Source organism: Pan paniscus, chromosome 13, assembly GCF_029289425.2.
Source record: "Pan paniscus chromosome 13, NHGRI_mPanPan1-v2.0_pri, whole genome shotgun sequence".
NCBI lineage: Eukaryota > Metazoa > Chordata > Mammalia > Primates > Hominidae > Pan > Pan paniscus.
Genome location: NC_073262.2, coordinates 137,907,501 through 137,925,867, shown reverse-complemented (window position 1 = coordinate 137,925,867; position 18,367 = coordinate 137,907,501).

The window sequence follows — 18,367 nt, the reverse complement described above, 5'->3', positions numbered from 1 at the left end:
AAGAAACACAAGAGCTTCTTTAACGTGTGTTCTTAGGTGCATAACTTGGCACTTCTCCCTTGGTTTCCCTGGTCATAGAATGAAGGTAGAAATGGGTGATGCCCTTTCCCAGGGAGAGCAGGAAGCACAGTAATTAGCATAGAAGAGGCTTCATCATCATGATACCATGCAGGCGAGCCCTCTGGAGAGATGAAGCACAGTGGAGAAATTCTGTTCCTGAGTCATGAGAATTATTTTCAGTAGCTTCTTTCCATCTTCCCAGAGGCATCTGCAGAGATCAGCCCTCATCTGATCTCAATTTCTCATGAACTACCCTTTCAGCTCCTCCTCTTATTGTGGTAAATGACTCCTCCTGATATGGTTTGGATATATGTCCTGTCCAAATTTCACGCTGAATTGTAATCCCCAATGGTGGAGGTGGGGCCTAGTGGGAGGTGATTGGATTTTGAGGGTGGATTTCTCATGAATGGCTTAGCACCATCCTCTTGGTACTGTCCTCGTGATAGTGAATGAGTTCTCACAAGATCTGATTGTTTAAAGTGTGTGGCATCTTCCTCCTCTCTCTTGCTCCTACTCCAGCCATGTGATATGCCAGCTCCCCCTTCACTTTCTGCCGTGATTGTAAGTTTCCTGAGGCCTCCCCAGAAGCCAAGCAGATGCCAGCATCATGCTTCCTTTACAGCCTGCAGAACTGTGAGCCAATTAAACCTGTTTTCTTCATAAATTACCCAGTCTCAGGTGTTTCTTTATAGCAATGCGAGAAAGACCTAATACACCTCACCAGTGCCTCAGCCCTCCTGTTTTGGTGCCTGAGCGCTGTGACCCCACACTGCAAACCTGCCACATGTCAGTCATGGCCCTGGAAGATAACACAGATGTCTCATGTGGTCAGCATAAAAACTCTATGAGGAAGTAATGTATAGTCATGTTGCCAATCAGGGAATTGATACCTAGCAACTCCCTTATTTCCTTTCATCTTCTGTCAATTCTTGCAATTCTATCTTCTCTAAGATCACCAACGACTGCAAAGTATGGTGGGAAATGTGCCAAACTGATCAGTTAACTTTTATAAAATACATATTTAGGTTTTCTGAATATACAAGTAATACACATCCTTTGAGAGGACATAAAAACTACAACAAGAATATAGATAATTATGAGAACACCTCTAATCACACCAGAGATGTAGCAACTCTGGAGGTGTTTTCTTTAGTCTTCCTTCAAGAAAAAAACTTGCCATTGAAGGGCAGTTAGCAGATGGACTCCATCTTCTGCTGTCAGCTCTTCAAGACCTGCCTCAGCGTTGGAGAAGAAGCCATATTCTTCCTGGATGGCCCTCAGCCAATGATTGATCATGGCTGGGGATACCATGACTGATCAATTTCTGCCCAACCTAGGACTCTTCTAACGGACAGTCTTGCCTTCAGAGCTCCCCTTGGGTTGGCAGGGGCCAGAAGACTTCACTAGAGTGTGATATTCCCTGTTGCATGGGAAGGCCTGGGGACGCCCTGTTCACGAAGGCCATCGGGAACATGTGGTGGAGGGGCACCAGCATCACAGAGAATTAACTGATTACTTTTTTGGCAAAAATGGGAGCAACTCTAAAAAAGGTTGTATTTCAATAGAAAACTATAGTGCACCCATTATCAAAGTGTAGTCCTGCTCATTTTCTTTGAGGTTTTATTTCTCTGTGAATTTAACTAAATCTATTTTAAACCAAAATAAAATTCTAAGCCCCCCCAATCATCTGAGTGGACCCCTCCTCATGGCCAAGGGCATTCCAAAGTTGGTTCAGGCCATGACGGGAAAGGGGTGTCAAACCTGCCTCATTATACCCTCCTCCCTTCTGGAATTCGGGAAAAGCTGACCAGCATTAACATCAACACAGACCTTAAGTCTGATAAGGAATATTCACAGTCTATTCTCTCTGAAGCCTGCTATCTGGAGGCTTCATCTGCATGATGAAACTTTGGTCTCCATAACCCCTTATCATCATAACCCAGACATTCCTTTCTATTGATTCCAGGTCTTTAGATAATAACTCTTTCAACCAATTGCCAATCTAACTGCCTTTCCAGATGGAACCAATGTAAATCTTACAAGTATTTGATTGACATCTCACGTCTCCCTAAAATGGATAAAACCAAGCTCTACCCTGACCACCTTGGGCATGTGTTCTCAGGATTTTCTGAGGGCTGTGTCACGGGCCATTGGTCACTCATATTTGGCTCAGAATTTCAATTATTTTACAGAGTTTGACTCTTTTCATCAACACAGGAAACATTCAACTGCCATCTTCATTCCACCACCTGAAGATGCTTCAATCTCAAATCTAAAATCTTGACTAGCTGTCTTTTGGCAGATAAGAAAGACCATAATTTGCTTCAAATGTTAACCTTTGTTTTTCTTTTGTTTTCATAGAATAATACTTTGAATTCCGATCAAGCAATGCAATCTGAAATGAACAATTTAGCCTCAATAGTACTCCAAAACAGAAATTCTTGATACCTTAACAATTTAATAAGCAACAAGTTTGTGCTGTGATGAAAAAACTTGTTGCTATGTTAATCAATTAGAAATTGTTGCCCTATATCTAAAAGATCTTAAAGAAAAAATATGAATTTTTTTCTTTTTTTTTTTTTTTTCAGACGGAGTCTCGCTCTGTCGCCCAGGCTGGAGTGCAGTGGTGCGATCTCCATTCACTGCAAACTCCGCCTCCCAGGTTCAAGTGATTCACCTGCCTCAGCCTCCTGAGTAGCTGGGATTACAGGCGCCTGCCACCGCACCTGGCTAATTTTTGTATTTTTAGTAGAGACGGAGTTTCACCATGTTGGCCAGGCTGGTCTTGAACTATCGACCTCGTGATCCACCCGCCTCAGCCACCAAAAGTGCTAGGATTACAGGCATGAGCCACCGTGCCCGGCCAAATTTTTTTTCTGAATCAGAAAAGCACTGCCTCTTCTATTGATTCATTCAGCTGGTTAAATCTTCACTCCCAGAAATCTTTGCTCAGAGGAAGTTTTTCAGTCCTCGGCTATTATTCTCTGTATGGCTATTGGGTTTACCCCTGGTGTATCGTAAGCTCCCAAGGGTTTTAAATGCTCCCCAGCAGCCAATTGAACATCAAATGATTGCCATCCGGCTCAGACAACTTGAGGAAACCAACAACGACTATGTAATTCCTGGCAGTGATATGACTTTGAACCCAGCATATCTTTTGATAACGGTAACATCTTCCTGACTCTTCGTCCCAGCAAGTGCATCAATAGTGCTAAGCAAGAGGAAAGCTGTGCGATTTGGTCACACTCTGGGCTTGCTGAAGGAGTGACTGAAGGGGGAGAAATGTTAAAAGAACAAAATTAAAATGAAGACTCAGGCCTGAAAAACTTCTGAGCAAACAAAATCAGGTAGGTCTCACAAATATCTTCAATTTTGCTTAAATTGCAAGCCTAAGCAAAACAAAACTTGCGTCATTTCTGATAAATGCTTGCGTTAGAACTAAAACATAACCCCAGCCAACTAACGTATGATAAACATCCAACTAACATGATTTTGTGACTTTCCATCAAGATACTTAAAAAAAGGGCAATTTTGTAATTGCAAACCCATCACATAATTTCTTTATTTTGCTTCCATATTTACCCCATAAATACTTGCCCCAGGCAATTGGCCACTGGAATACTAAACCTTTTTCAGTCTGGTGTTCTCTAATTCAGGAATTGCTTCTTAAGTAAACTCTTAACAATTTTATTATGCCTCACATTTTTCTGAAATGCTTTCTGAGCTTAAAAATGATATCTAAATAAATAAAAGTTAAAAAAATTGTGACTATAAAAACTGCAAAAATCAAAAGGCAAACAACAACAGACGGGGGCAAAGCAGTTCTAACAAATACCAAACATTTGTTTTCTGACACTGGGGCTGTGAATAATATTTTCTATTTTCCATGTTTTCTGCAATATGGTTACACAACTCTTCCAAGACATTTATATATTCATTTAGAAAGAAGAGGAAAAAATAGCATTTTTAATTTTTCTGAAAAAAACATTACTTGTAAAACTGGCAGTTTAAGGAAGTAATGAGAGAAAAGACTTCAGAACACTAAATAAAAGAAAATCTATTTGAACACTATGTCCACTATGTCTGAACTATATTCATGTGAAATTAAAAGAAAAATTTTAAGTTTTGAATGCTTTCTTTCTTTCTTTCTTTCTTTTTTTTAATTTGGTGAGATAGAGTCTCGCTCTATTGCCCAGGCTGGAGTGCAGTGACATGATCTTGACTCACTGCAACCTCCTCCTCCCAGGTTCAAGCAATTCTCCTGCCTCAGCTTCCTGAGCAGCTGGGATTACAGGTGTGCACCACCACACCCAGCTAATTTTTGTATTTTCAGTAGAGATGGGGTTTTGTCATGTTGGCCAGGCTGGTCTCAAACTCCTGACCTCAGATGATTCTCCGGCCTTGGCCTCCCAAAGTGCTGGGATTACAGGCATGAGCCACGGTGCCTGGCCTGAATTACTTTTCTTTCTACAGTCTAGAAAGAAAGTGCTGCTGTTATGCACATTGAATATGGTTTTACTTCTCTCAAAAACGTAAGAAGGAAAACTCTTTAAGTAGACACACAAACATTTCAAGAAGCTAAACATAGAAGTAGAGTTTTCATAGTCCTTTTGCTAAACAGATGGTAACCAGTGACTAGACAAGAAAATGGAAATTTTGATTTGACAAATGAACCAAAACAAAGCCGCCATCCTTCCTCTAAGAGGCAATGCTGCTGGTTATGAGACACAAAGGGGTTGCGTGGTAACCTGCAATTCCCATTTCTCTCTGCTGCGAATCTCTTTACCCAGTTGTAACAACTGAGTATTCCGCCAGGGTGGATCATTAATTGAATTCCCTACTAGGCTGACTTCAGGAACTGGGAAGCCCTGAGCTGGGATTAGCAGCAGGGGTGCTTATGGTTTATGTGATTAAAATGATTTAGCCAGGTCTGGAAGAATGTCATTATGCTTCTTAGTGTCATTCAGGAGGGCTGCCAGAGACAGGAAGGCTAACCATGCGGTGCGCACCCCACGACTGTCTTGATATGTTTCGTTTGAACAGCGACAAGGAACATTCAATGTAAGAAAAATGCTGCAAGTCATAGGAGACTGTGCACGCAGGGACTCAACGCCTGTGGTTTGGGAATTAGAATCGCATGCATTTGAAGAGGCTGGGTTGTTGATGCTAATGAATCCCTCCAACGATTTCCAAGGAGGAGAATCATCTGGGGACTGCTTCAGCACAACGGACCCACTGGCTTTTAGAAGAACCCTGACTTACTCTGTGCCAACTTGCTACCTAGGCTGTCCTTGAAAACAGCAAAACAATTCTACTAGTCTGGTAGCTCATGGGTCTATCCGCTGCCACAGCTCCATCAGACCTGTGCTGGGCATCTTATCCGATGTGCCTGACAGTGACAGGGCTCAAGGGGGACCAAAGAGGACAGGGAACAAATAAATCTCTTCCCTGATCAGCCCTCAGCCCTCAGCTGTCTTCCAATTTGGGTTTTCCCAATGGAAGAGCCTTCTTTTTCTGGTAGCTGTTCTATGAGTTATCGTCTCTCTCATTAGGTTAGGCAGTGTATCTGGACCATCGCTACAGTGAGTGTCACATGGTTATTAATTCACTGCTCATGTCCTGAACCAGAGTTTATCATGGTGGTTGCCAAATGGTGGCTTTCTGACTTCATGATGCCATGTACCTGTATTAGTTGGCATTCCACTGTAAGAAGGAGATTTTATTTTTCCCTTTGTGTGTTTGTATCAGTATTTTATCACTATTTGTTTTGATGCTTAAATTGTCCCAGATTTGGCTAGTGGAATAGACAAGATGGCCTCATGTCCTTTGATAAGTTTTCATTGTTCTTAGTGCACATTCTTATCTCCAGGCCACCAGGCATAGCAGGATGTGCCAGGCTGTGTTGAAGTTTTCCACCTTCAGACCTGAAACCAGCCATTTCTCTAAGAAGCCCTGTTTTCTCTTCTCCCCTCCACTCCTCCCCTCCCCTCTGCTCCTCTCCTCTTTTTCCTTCCCCCACTCTCTTTCTTTTTCTTTTTTTTTAGTGTTTAGAAACCAAGATCTTGGTGGAAGGCTTGCTCATTACCACTTGGTATCATTGTTCCTAGGCCCTCAGCAGAAGACAGAACAAAATAAATATTTATATCAATATCTATGTATCTGTGTGTCTATCTATTCAGCCATCTATCTATCTACCTATTTATCTATTTTAAATATCATGTTACCTGATATCTCCAATACCTGACTTCAGGGTTCACTCTAAACTTTCCCTTATTTATAATTTCCTTCTCAGATATTGATAAATATGTCTCCCACGATGCACAATATATTGACTGATTTCCTCAATGCTAATGTATAGAGAGTAGTGTCCAAAGTGCTAACTCATACCACTGAGAAAAACGAAACTTCCAGCTAGAGTTCAGTATTTGTTTACTGTTCTGTCGCCAGCCTAAGGACAGTTAAAGTACTGTGTTCACATGGTATTTGGGTGTGTCCTTCTTCCTCATCCTTCAGTGTGGTGGTGCTATTCATTTGAAATCACATAATAATGAAGTTGATTTGTTTCTGTTTGTATTTTATTGGTAGTTTTTTCTCATTTCTAATGATTTTAAGCATATGAAACACTGATACGGTTTTAATAGTCAGAACTAAACTCAGGAAGGCCCACTCCCTTCCCTATCCTTTTCATCCCATTCTCTGGAGGTAACCAATGCCAACAGTTTCTTGTTCCTTCCCGTGTTTCTTTGCACAAATGATCTAATACATATGTATTTCATTCCCCCCTTTCCTTTGGCCTCTTTTAAACTTCACCTTTTTTTCTTAAACTTAATAATGCCTTCTGGAAATCCTTCCAGCTCTTTGTATGGAAATCTTTGATTCTTTTGTACAGCCTCATGGTACTCTGTTACCTGGATGTACCACAGTTTATTAATCCACGGTCTTAGGTGTGGGCATCTGGGCTGTAATATTTGGCTATTACAAGCAGTGCTGTAAAGAATCATCTTGGCTTAGATTTGTAGTTCAAAAGGTAAACACATTTGTAGTTTTGTTGGATATTGCCAATTTCCCTTCCATAAAGGTTGTACCAATTTTCATTCTGATTACCAATATCAGAGAGAGCCTGTTTCCTCACAGTTTTGCCAATATAATGTGTTGTCATACTTGTAAATTTTTGCCACTCTGATGTGTGAGGAATGGAAATCTTAGTGTAGTCTAATTTATTTTTGTTTTGGGGACTGTATATATCTTCATTTATTTAGATCTTCAAATTCTTACAGCAACATTTTGTAGCTTGAAGTGCAGAGGCTTTGCACATATTTTGTTAAACTTATTACTAAGCATTTATCTCTTCGTCTTTATGTCTTGCAAGATTTCCACTTTTCTACTGATGAGCTGCAGGGTGTCAGCCATGTGCTTTGAAGGAAGTGGTTTGACAGTTTTCTTTTTAGTCTTTGCATAGGTAATCAATTTGTTTTCCTCCCTAATAAAAAAGTGGTTCCCACCCCTGCCCCTGGCAAATATTCATTCTAGTGATGCATTTAGGGTTATGGGACACCACTTCTAATTCTCTAATTGGCTACCTATCTCTTTCTAATTTATCCTTAGTTCTCACTGTATGAATATTGCTGTTTTACCAAAATATCTGATTTCTCCTTTTTCAGCCCCTTTAGACAACTTAAAAAATCTCTAAATTTACCAGAAAAATCATCCCATGGGGCCCAGTATCAATTCATGCTATATTTTTATTGCTGCATTTCACTTATTGTTGTGTTGAATCTACAGATCAGCAGAGGGATAGTAGACATATTTATAATATAAAATCTTTAAATCTCTAAGTGGTGTCTCTCCTTTTTCTTAAGTATTCCTAAATATCTTTCTGTATAGTTTCGACATTTTATGACTGAATTTGGAGGTCATTAAGAACGTTTCCATGTTGAGCTTCCAATGCGTGATTATGATGATTTTTTTCTACTAATTAACGAGTTTTAATTATTTTTTATTTTCGAGGAAAATTTTGCTTTCTTTTTAAAGCTCTATTGAGGTATGCTTGACATAAAAATGCATGTATTTAATGTATACATTTTGATGAGTTTGGACATATGCATACACCTGCGATGCTGTCTCAGTGTAGTTTTTTTTTTTTTTTCCAGATGGAGTCTCACTCTGTTGCTCAGGCTGGAGTGCAGTGGCATGATCTCCGCTCACTGCAACCTCCGCCGTCCTGGTTCAAGTGATTCTCCTGCCTCAGCCTCGCGAGTAGCTGGGATTACAGGTGCCCGCCACTATGCCTGTCTAATTTTTGTATTTTTAGTAGAGACGCAGTTTCACCATGTTGGCCAGGCTGGTCTCGAACTCCTGACCTCGTGATTCGCCTGCCTCGGCCTCCCAAAGTGTCAGTGTAGTTTTAATTTGCATTTCTCTTTTATGAGAATGAAAGCATTCTCATTTTTGTGGGTCATTTTTGTATCTTTTTGTAAATTGTGGCTTTTGCCCATTTATCTGTCAGGCTTTTGGTCACTTTTCTCTTAATTTTAAAGAATTATTTATATTAGGACTATTACACTTTGTCCTGATATACATTATGAATATTTCCTCCTAATTGTCATTTATCTTTTGACTTTATTTACAATGATTTTGCTATGCAAAATATTTTTTTATATTTATGGAGTCAAACGTAACAATCTTTACTGTGATTGCTTTTACAATTTGTGTCATAGTTAGAAAGCTTTTCCCTATACTAAAGTTGAAGAATTCCCCACTTTTATATGTAATATGTGTGTAGCTTCAAGATTTGCATTGAGATCTCTGATCCATTTAGAGTTTCTTCTTGCATATGGTGTGAGGTGTGGATCTAATTTGAACTTTTCCCAAGTGTCTCCCTCATTGCCCTAGTGCCGTTTATTTAAAAGTTCATTTTTACTCTGGTGATTCAAAATACTATCTAACATACACTACATTTTCACATGCACTTGGGTCTATTTCTGGACTTCTAGTTTGATTTCTTTCACCTGTCTGGCTGTTTATTCATGCCCCAGTCCTCCATCGTTTCACTTATGGAGGACTGCTAGCATGTATTCACACCTGGAAGGGCAAGATCTCATCATGGTATTTTTCTTTATCCTCGGTTTCCCTAGCTATTCTTGCATGTTTAATTTGCTGCATGAACTTTAGTATCAACTTCCGTAGCTTCTTAAAACCACCTATTGATATTTTAATTGGAAGTTTGTTAAATTTACCGATTTAACTTGTGGGAGAACTGAGATCTTTATGCTTTGAATGATCTTTTGCAAAGCTCATCTTACCACCTGCTTCCTCAGACCCTCCTGGTAGCAGTGTGCTAGCTGGGAAGCAGAAACTGAGACAGAATTAGGAGATTGAGGCCAGGCACGGTGGCTCATGCCTGTAATCCCAGCACTTTGGGAGGCCGAGGCGGGCGGATCACGAGATCAGGAGATGGAGACCATCCGGGCCAACACGGTGAAACCCCATCTTTACTAAAAAAATACAAAAATTAGCCCAGCGTAGTGGCGGGTGCCTGTAGTCCCAGCTACTCGGGAGGCTGAGGTAGGAGAATGGTGTGAACCCAGGAGGCAGAGCTTGCAGTGAGCCAAGATTGCGCCACTGCACTCCAGCCTGGGCAACAGAGCGAGACTCCGTCTCAAAAAAAAAAAAAAAAAAGAATTAGGAGATTTAATTAGGAGTGGAAGAGGTTATTGGGAGGTTCATGCTTGTGAAAGGGTCCAAAAATAATAATTTGACACTGTTGGATGAAGGGAATGATATTCTGAGATACATCATAGCAGAAAGCCACCAGCAAATAAAAAGTTGACAAATCAGAGCTGAGTGGTATATGCATAATATTTAGACATAAGGGATAATCATCAGGGAGAAAAAATCAAACAGTGCTGCCTCTGGAGCAAGGGTTGAGGAGAAAGGAATGAAGCAGGAATTTGTTGCTTTTATTAAAACTCTTGCAGAAGTTTTTGATTTGTTTAAACCAATGTGCAGGTTTTATTTTGTTAAACAATAAATCAGTTAAAGACATAAACTTGTATGCAGACTTCTAATGATCATAAATTATCTCTTCCTAGATAGATAACCCATTAAGGCCCAAGTGATAGCACTGCTGGGAGTAACCTCTAAAAATGCAAGCAAAAATGCACCAACAGTGACAAAGAGGGGAAGTGAAGGAAATGGTTAATTTGGGCGCTGGTTAAGAATACAATTTATTCCATGCATCAGTGTTCCAAAGTGACAGGGGGATTTGTTAACCCCATCAGCTGGCTTCTTAATTACATCCTTGCCTATCCAAGACCCATGGAGGCGTCAATCACTCTTATCCACAAAGTCATTCTCAGCGCAAAAAAAAATCCATTATTTAAATAACTCACATCCTTCTTTGCGAAGGCGCTTCCTAGGCTGTCAGTGGGCAAAACAACCAGTTAAAGGATAAAAAACCACACTTGCTCAAACAGCTGCTTTGTTTTTAGTTGTTTTGCTGATTATTTTTTGAACGGGATGGGTTATTTTGATGTCCGGTAGCTGTGGCCTCAGAACCCCTAAGTGGCTGGAAGTCAAGTGATGTCAGTGGAGCTTGGCAGCTGCAGCTGACGCTGTGGGAGTCAGATGCTCCCAGTTGGGGTGGCAACAGTCAAGGAGGCTCAGATGTAACCCAGAAAGACACTGTGCAGTGGTGACAAGGACCAGCTAATTACTGTCTTCTCTCCTGGAAGTGTCAATCTTATGATTTACTCTAAGAACAATCTTCATATAGAGATGAGTTGGACATACTCATTTATATATTCCAAATATGTCTGGTAGATTTCATTTCCAGTTCCAACATCATTCAATTTGCAGTGACCCCTGGAGTGCACATTGAAAAGGATCTGCTGTTGGTGTGTGGTAGGCAGGATAATGGCTCCCAAAGCTGTCCACACTCTAGTCCCCTGGAACTTGTGACTACATTACCAGACATAGCAAAAAGGACTTTGCAGATGTTCTTAAGGATAACGACTTGGAGATGGGGAGATCTTTCTTGGATTATCCAGGTTGACCAATGTAATCACATGAGTCCTTAAAAGTGGGAGAGGAGGCAAAAGAGGTCAGAGAGATGGCAGCATGAGACAGACTCGACCCTCTGATGCCGAGCTGTAAGGGGTTATGTGCAGGGACCTGAGAGAGACTTCTGGGTGAGAAAGGCAGCCACCAGCTAAGAGCCAGCAAGGAAATGGTGACTTCAGTCTTACAGCAGCATGGAATGCAATTCTGCCAATAGCTAGAGTAAGCAAGGAAATTCCCCTGGAGTCTCTAGATGGGAGCACAGCCCTGTCAACACCTAGATTTTAACCAGAACCAGATGAGACCTGTGTTAGACTTTAGACTCACAGAGCTGTAGCTAATACATTTATGTGGTTTACACTAGGTTTGTGGTAGTTATCTCAGTAATAGAAAACGAATACAGCCAAGGCTGCATTTAGACTCAGATCAAATAAACCGTGATTGATTAGTGATGTCTGCCATGGGTATGGAACTGGACCACTGCAGCATGTGCCCTGGCCATTTGTCATCTGATGGAAAGTGTCCATCAGTTGCCCAATGAATAAATGAATGATGTGAAACAGTAAATGTGTTCCATGAATAAAAGAGGTGCCTAAGAGATAAAAGCTTAGCCCCCCAGACAACCTCCAGTCCAGGAGAACCAAGCCTTTTACCAAGGTTGGGGCAGTGGAGGGGGCAAAGGAGGAGAGGGAGAGGTTCAGTTTGAGAACAGTCTTCATGTCCCATACTAGAGACCAACAATCTTGATGCTAGTGTTGTCCAGAGTTTTTGCTAAGTAAAGGAAGGGGAGGTGGGGCTTTGTCATAGGGTTCCATTGTGAGGATTTGTTAAAGGGGTCAGAAGGAAAAGAAGGGCAGTTGCTTCCACTAACCATGGTTTCAGTGAGCAAATACACGGAAGAGCAAAGGGACGATATAGCACAGTGCTAGTGCAACGTCTTTATGCTGTCCTCCCGTGATTCCAGCTCTAGGTGGTCTCAGGCACCTAAACCTCTTCATTGGAAGCTGGAGGAATGTCTGGGATGGTTGTGGTTGGCTAGCAATAGAAAAAAAGGCTCCACAGTTCTATGAAATGCCTACATAAAAACTGCAGATGAAAACATTTACCCCATCTACTTTCTTAACTTAGGATAGGTAGCAAACCAGGTGCAGCTGGGATCTTGATTACACAACTGCCCCGAACACACCTATTATTATTCCCTAGCAAAAGATCCTGACACCCTCTTCCCAGACCACCTACACATCAAGAAAGGCAAGCTTTCTCCTGGCCTGTCTCTCCCAACTCCCCATGTTCAGTATAGAAGTTCACACTGAGTGGAAGGTGGTCTCACAGATGAACCCTGTAGCCACCAGCCTCATTGCCTGGCAAGACTGCCTCTTGATTTACAAAATTGCAGATGGAGTCTACATTGGTGCCTATAGGGATCAGTTCAGTCACCCACTGAGGCAAGTGAGGAAACAGTGCTGAATCATGTGTGCAAGCTTCCTGGTCACCAAAACACACCCACAAACGGGACCTAGTACAAGCAGGATAAAGTCTCAATAGAGCGAGTGTGGGGCAGGGTAGGCACTGTTGAAAACCAAGCTAAGGATGTAGAAGAGTAAGTGGAGAAATTCTTTTATCACATAAAATATGAAACATAAAAGGCCATGAAAACGTATCAAAGAAAAGATCGTAATAATAAAAGGGAGAGACTCAGGAGCGGCAATGTCCATGAAAAAAGTCTCCAGTGAGAATTATTGAAAGAAACATCCCACCTGGCCATATCCTGCATTTCCAGTGTAGAGAGAGGATCCTACTTGATTTCAGTTAGTAGAAAAGAGATAGTTTAGAAGGAAAGAAATCAAATTTTCATTAAGCTTCTCAGTCGCAACACAAAATGAAAGGCCAGTGATTTTTACAAGGTTCTAAGGAAAAAATGGTGACCTTGGAATTTTATTCCCAATCTAATTATTCTTTACATGGAAGACCCAGTTATTTTCAAATATTTAAGAGCTCAGAAAATATTTCACAGTTATTCTCATTAAGAAAAGATTATTCAAGGAGGTAGTAGAGCAGAATGAAAAATAAATCAGAATGAAAACCTCACAAAAGGGGAGACGGAATATAAAAGAAACAGGATAAACAAGGAAACCCATCTAATTGTTAAATAAGTAACTTCTGATAATGTAGTGATAACATTTAATGCAGTTTTTAAGGAAGGGTTCTTAATAAAGAAAGGTCGGTCTTGAAGGGAAAATCAGAGCATTTCCATGGAACCTGGGCGTAGGGCAGGCAAGGAGTATGGTAGGTGGAGAAAACGAGAAAGTAAAAGCATGACAAAGACCTCATCTGGAAAAAAGAGGAGGCTATTGCTATTTGGTTCTTGATATCAAAACAGAAAGATGGAATTTATATATACACTTGTAAAAAAATTAAATTATGAAAATAGATAGAGGACCTAGTGCTTTCATAAAACTGTAGATAAAACAAGTCAATTCCATATCAAAAAACTTAAGCAATTCATAAAAAGTCAGAAAAGGAAAAAAAGGCAATTTTTCAAAAACCAGAAAATAGGAAGCACACACAAAAATACATCCATAGTAAATGCAAACTGGATAAATTGCCTTGTTGGAAGATAGAATTTCACACTGGGTTAAAAAGAATAAAAATTCAGCTCTATTTCATTCATAAGAGACCCACCAAAAGCACGAAGAAGTTACCGGTAAAGTTGGGCAAAGATATATGAGCCAAAATGTACACATGGGTGTGCATATATGTGTGTGTATATATATACACACATATACATATATATGCACTCTACTTTGATACAGTCTACTTTGAATTTTAAGTATTGTGCAATACTGGCATCAAAATAAATTTAAGGCAAAAGTCATCAAAAGGATGGAAAGGGCCGGGTGCGGTGGCTCACACCTGTAATCCCAGCACTTTGAGAGGCTGAGGTGGGTGGATTACGAGGTCAAGAGATCGAGATCATCCCGGCCAACAGGGTGAAACCCCGTCTCTACTAAAAAATACAAAAATTAGCTGGGTGTGGTGTGCGCGCCTGTGGTTCCGGCTACTCGGGAGGCTGAGACAGAAGAATCGCTTGAACCTGGGAGGCAGATGTTGCAGTGAGCCGAGATCGTGCCACTGCACTCCAGCCTACTGACAGAGTGAGACTTCATCTCAAAAAAAAAAAAAAGAGATGGAAAGGGATTTTTATGTTAATAAAAGATGCAATTCAAAAACACTTTGCATATATAAACCTTTATACTGATCATAGCTGTCTGACATAGAAAGTATGTTGAGAATTAAAAGGAGAATCTGATGAAAGCTTATCATGTTAAAAGATAACACCACATTCTCATGATCGGACACATCTACTAGAAAAAATGGTGCAAGCTCTTGAATAATACAGTTAGCAAGCACACAAATATATAGCATGTGTGATTTAGTTAATTAGTTCTATCAAATTTTACTGAACATCTGCTCTTTGTTCTACAGTCGGAAATCAGCAATGAGTAAGACATGAACATTCCTAGCTCTCCAGGAGCAACATTTGGCAGTTTGGCTCTGTGGGCCACATGGAGCTCACAGAGCCACTTCTAAGTTGTGAGGGAGGCTTGGGTTTAGAATTTCAGTGCTGATGGCCAAGGTTGACCACATAGTTTGCAGGACCCAATGCCAAATGAAAATCCAGGGCCTCTTATTCAAAAAGCAAGGGAGGCCAGGCATGGTGGCTCATGCCTATAATCCCAGAACTTTGGGAGGCTGAGGTGGGAGAATTGCTGGAGCCCAGGAGTCTGAGAGCAGCCTGGGCAACATAGTGAAATCCCATCTCTATAAAATAAAAATAAATATTAGTTGAGCTTGGTGGCATGCACCTGGAGTCCCAGCTACTTGGGAGGCTGAGGTGGGAGGATTGCTTGAGACCAAAAATTTGAGGCTGCTGTGAGCCATGATCATGCCACTGCACTCCAGCCTGGGCAACAGCATGAGACCTGTCTCTCCCTCTTTTTTTTTTTTTTTTTTTTTAAGGGCAAAGGAAAAGTTTTTGTTTCTTCGGTGGTCTCTCTCCATCTGCAATGGTGTTTTAATTTGCTATTTAATGTCGTGCCCCCTTGGAGATAGGGACACTCATGAAGGAAGTATAGACACTCCAGGTGCCCCCTGACTCGGTGTGGGAAGTACACCTGCCCAGTCCTTCCTGTGCCTGCACCCAGGTGCTTGGTTGCAGTTGCTGGGTGGAGGTGGGAGAGAAAATGCTGAGAATTGGTGATGGGGGGATGTAGAGAGGTGGCGGAAAGCAGGGCAGCCTGTGGGCCCAGGCTCTTAAGCTATGGTCACACCTTCCATTGTCCCTAGACTTCACTCATAAAACATAAATTAAAAGAGAACATTATTAAGAATTTTAAGATGATGACCACAGAGGATTAAACCTCAGGGTGGGATCCCCTTCTGAGGGCATGACTCTGTGTGACTGCACTGGTTGGGTGCCCACAAAGCCAGACCTGCTTATGGCCTCCAAAGTGGAGGATGGCAAGAGCGAAAGACATGGGGAACAGAGGGGAGCTCTGCCCGGCCACAGTTTCTGCCGAAGTGTCAGATGGATGAAAGGCATTTTATCACTCTGGATTTTCAGCAGGAACCACAGCTGCCAAACGGGGCAGCCCAGCAAGCTCCTGAGTTTGTTGACTCTGGTGCTAACTCAGAGAGCTTAAAGATCTGAGGCGTCTGGGCCATGTCTGCAAAGACGGTGTTAGCAATGCCTTAACACTATCCTGATATTTTCAGCCTAACTTGTTTTACTTGGAAATAAAAAGGAGAGGTAGGTGGAAAGCTAATTTTGCATAGAATATTTAACAGGAAATAAGGATACAAGCCTAGTAAACCTGTATTAGTCCATGTTCACACTGCTGTAAAGAACTACCCAAAACTAGGTAATTTATGAAGGAAAGAGGTTTAATTGACTTACAGTTCAGCGTGGCTGGGGAGGCCTCAGGAAACTTACAATCATGGCAGAAGGCAAAAGGGAAATAAGGCATGTCTTACTTGTTGGCAGAAGAGCGAGAGGGAGGGGAAACTGCCAAATATGTTTAAACCATCAGATCCCGTGAGAACTCACTCATCATCACGAGAACAGCATGGGGGAAACCGATGCCCTGATCCAGTCACCTCCCACCAAGTCTCTCCCTCAAGAGATGAGATTTACAATTTGAGGTGAGATTTGGGTGGGGACACAGAGCCAAACCACATCAAGACCCTTCCTAGTGTATGTGATCTTTAGAAGTCTCTTGAATTATCAAAAAAGTAATTACTGCTATCTAAAAAGTATCTTAAGGAACTGTTAATATATATTAGCAAGTCCTTTCAAGATCTCCAAATGTAAATTTAGCTTTATAATTGAGTCACACCAAATTTTCATTTCTGTGATTTTTGGATTGTATGATTTTGCTGCCTTTTTTTTCTTTTTCTACCACTGTGTCCCCAGTACCTAGAACAGAGCCTGGTACATAGTACATGTTAATAAATATTTGCTGAATGAATGCGCAAGTTTTTTCAGAATCATTACTCAGGTTTTATAAGATAAGTTATATTCCTTATAAGTAAAGCCAAAATAGAAGAACTGACATCTTGTTAGCCAATTTCTTTAAAATTCTTAGAACGTTTTTTCCCCTTTTTGTTTTATAATAAATGAATATAATTTGTTTTTTGAGTTGTTCAAATATGGAATTTGTTAGAAATTCTTAATTATTTTAATTCTGGGTTGGGCTAAAAAAATTACTTTTGACAGTGAAATTATGAAAAGAGGCCAAGTCAGACATCTTAGACTCTTGGTCTGAAAGCCTTGGTTTGGATTAAAGCTGTGTGCTAGAGGTTGGAATTGGAGCTTGTAACATAAGTACACCTGCTGCAGCCCCTAAATAGTCCTTCTTCTGGAGGATGGCTAGCAGATAGCATGGAAGAGCATGGGCCGTATGCCCTTCCAGCATGTTATCTGAGATCATGAGTGAGAGAATCAGTTGCATTGTTGAACCTGGAGATCTAGTTATATTAACCCAAAGCCGAAGAATGCTGTTGTAACCAATTCCTCCAGTTTGCACAATCTTGGGATGCAAGAAAGGGTGACAAACAAAGTCACCCTTACAGTGAAACCCTACATACCATGCCCATGCCAAGGCTCTCTTGTCCCTTATGTTAGCTACTAAAGAGACCCTTTTATCCTGAGGTCAGGCCTGGTGGTTCCGGACCTGTGTCAATGGAACAGGAATTTGGGTATACCTTTTAGGCTAGGGTATGCCCCCACAATAGGCCAGGATGCCAATGATTCCAGGCTGGCCCTATATTTTGATAAGCCACTGAAGATTATGCACTTGAAGATGAGCAAGCCTGGTGTGGAGTCATTGCACCCGAGGAAGAGAGATACCTGTGGTCACCATAGAAAGAGGATATGCTCAGTCTGGTACTAGCTGCTTAACGCTATGTTGACAGAGGATGGGGGTGGGTCTTGGGGAAGCTAATGAAGATGAGAAACTGGAGAGGGGCCAGGAGCAAGATTTCCTGATACTTCAAAGTTTGCAGCCCCGTGGTAAGGCATTTTCCCTTCCCACTTGGCTCACGAAGAAAACTGTACAGGTAACCCCATGGAGAAGAGCTTCTGCCATAACCTCTCAGCTCTCCCCAGGCCCCAGCTGCTAGGGTCAATGAAGACACAATCCAAGAGTTACTTCTTTCAGAAATTTGCAATGCCAGCAGAGACACAGCCTGGGCTACAACCACTGAAGGACTGGTATGGGCTTTCAATAATACACCCACAGTGCTCAGAGCTAGACTGAATGACAGGAATGGGCTTTCATCAGTATGCCCACAGTGCTCAGGCCTGGACTGGGAGCAGCCTGCAGGAAGTGTAGCCTCTATGAGAATACAGTGGTGGATCCAGAGAGGTGGCATCTGGGGCTGCAAGTCAACCATGTTCCTACAGCAGGAGATCTCGGTGGCTCATTTTCGTGATTGCTGCAACTCTTGTTGCTATTTCTTGCATTCTGACCCTGGACAGAGCCATCCTGATCCATAGACAAGTTTTAAGAATTGGAACTTTGCAGGTTCTTTGTAAAGAGACTGCAAGTAGATATGACTTTGGAGGGTGTGGCAGGCAGACCCTAAGATGGACCATAATGATCCTCACCTCCTGATCATCATACCCTGGTGTAAGCCCCTTCTCTTGAGTGTGGGCTGGGCCTTGTAACTTGCTTCTAACCAGTAGAAT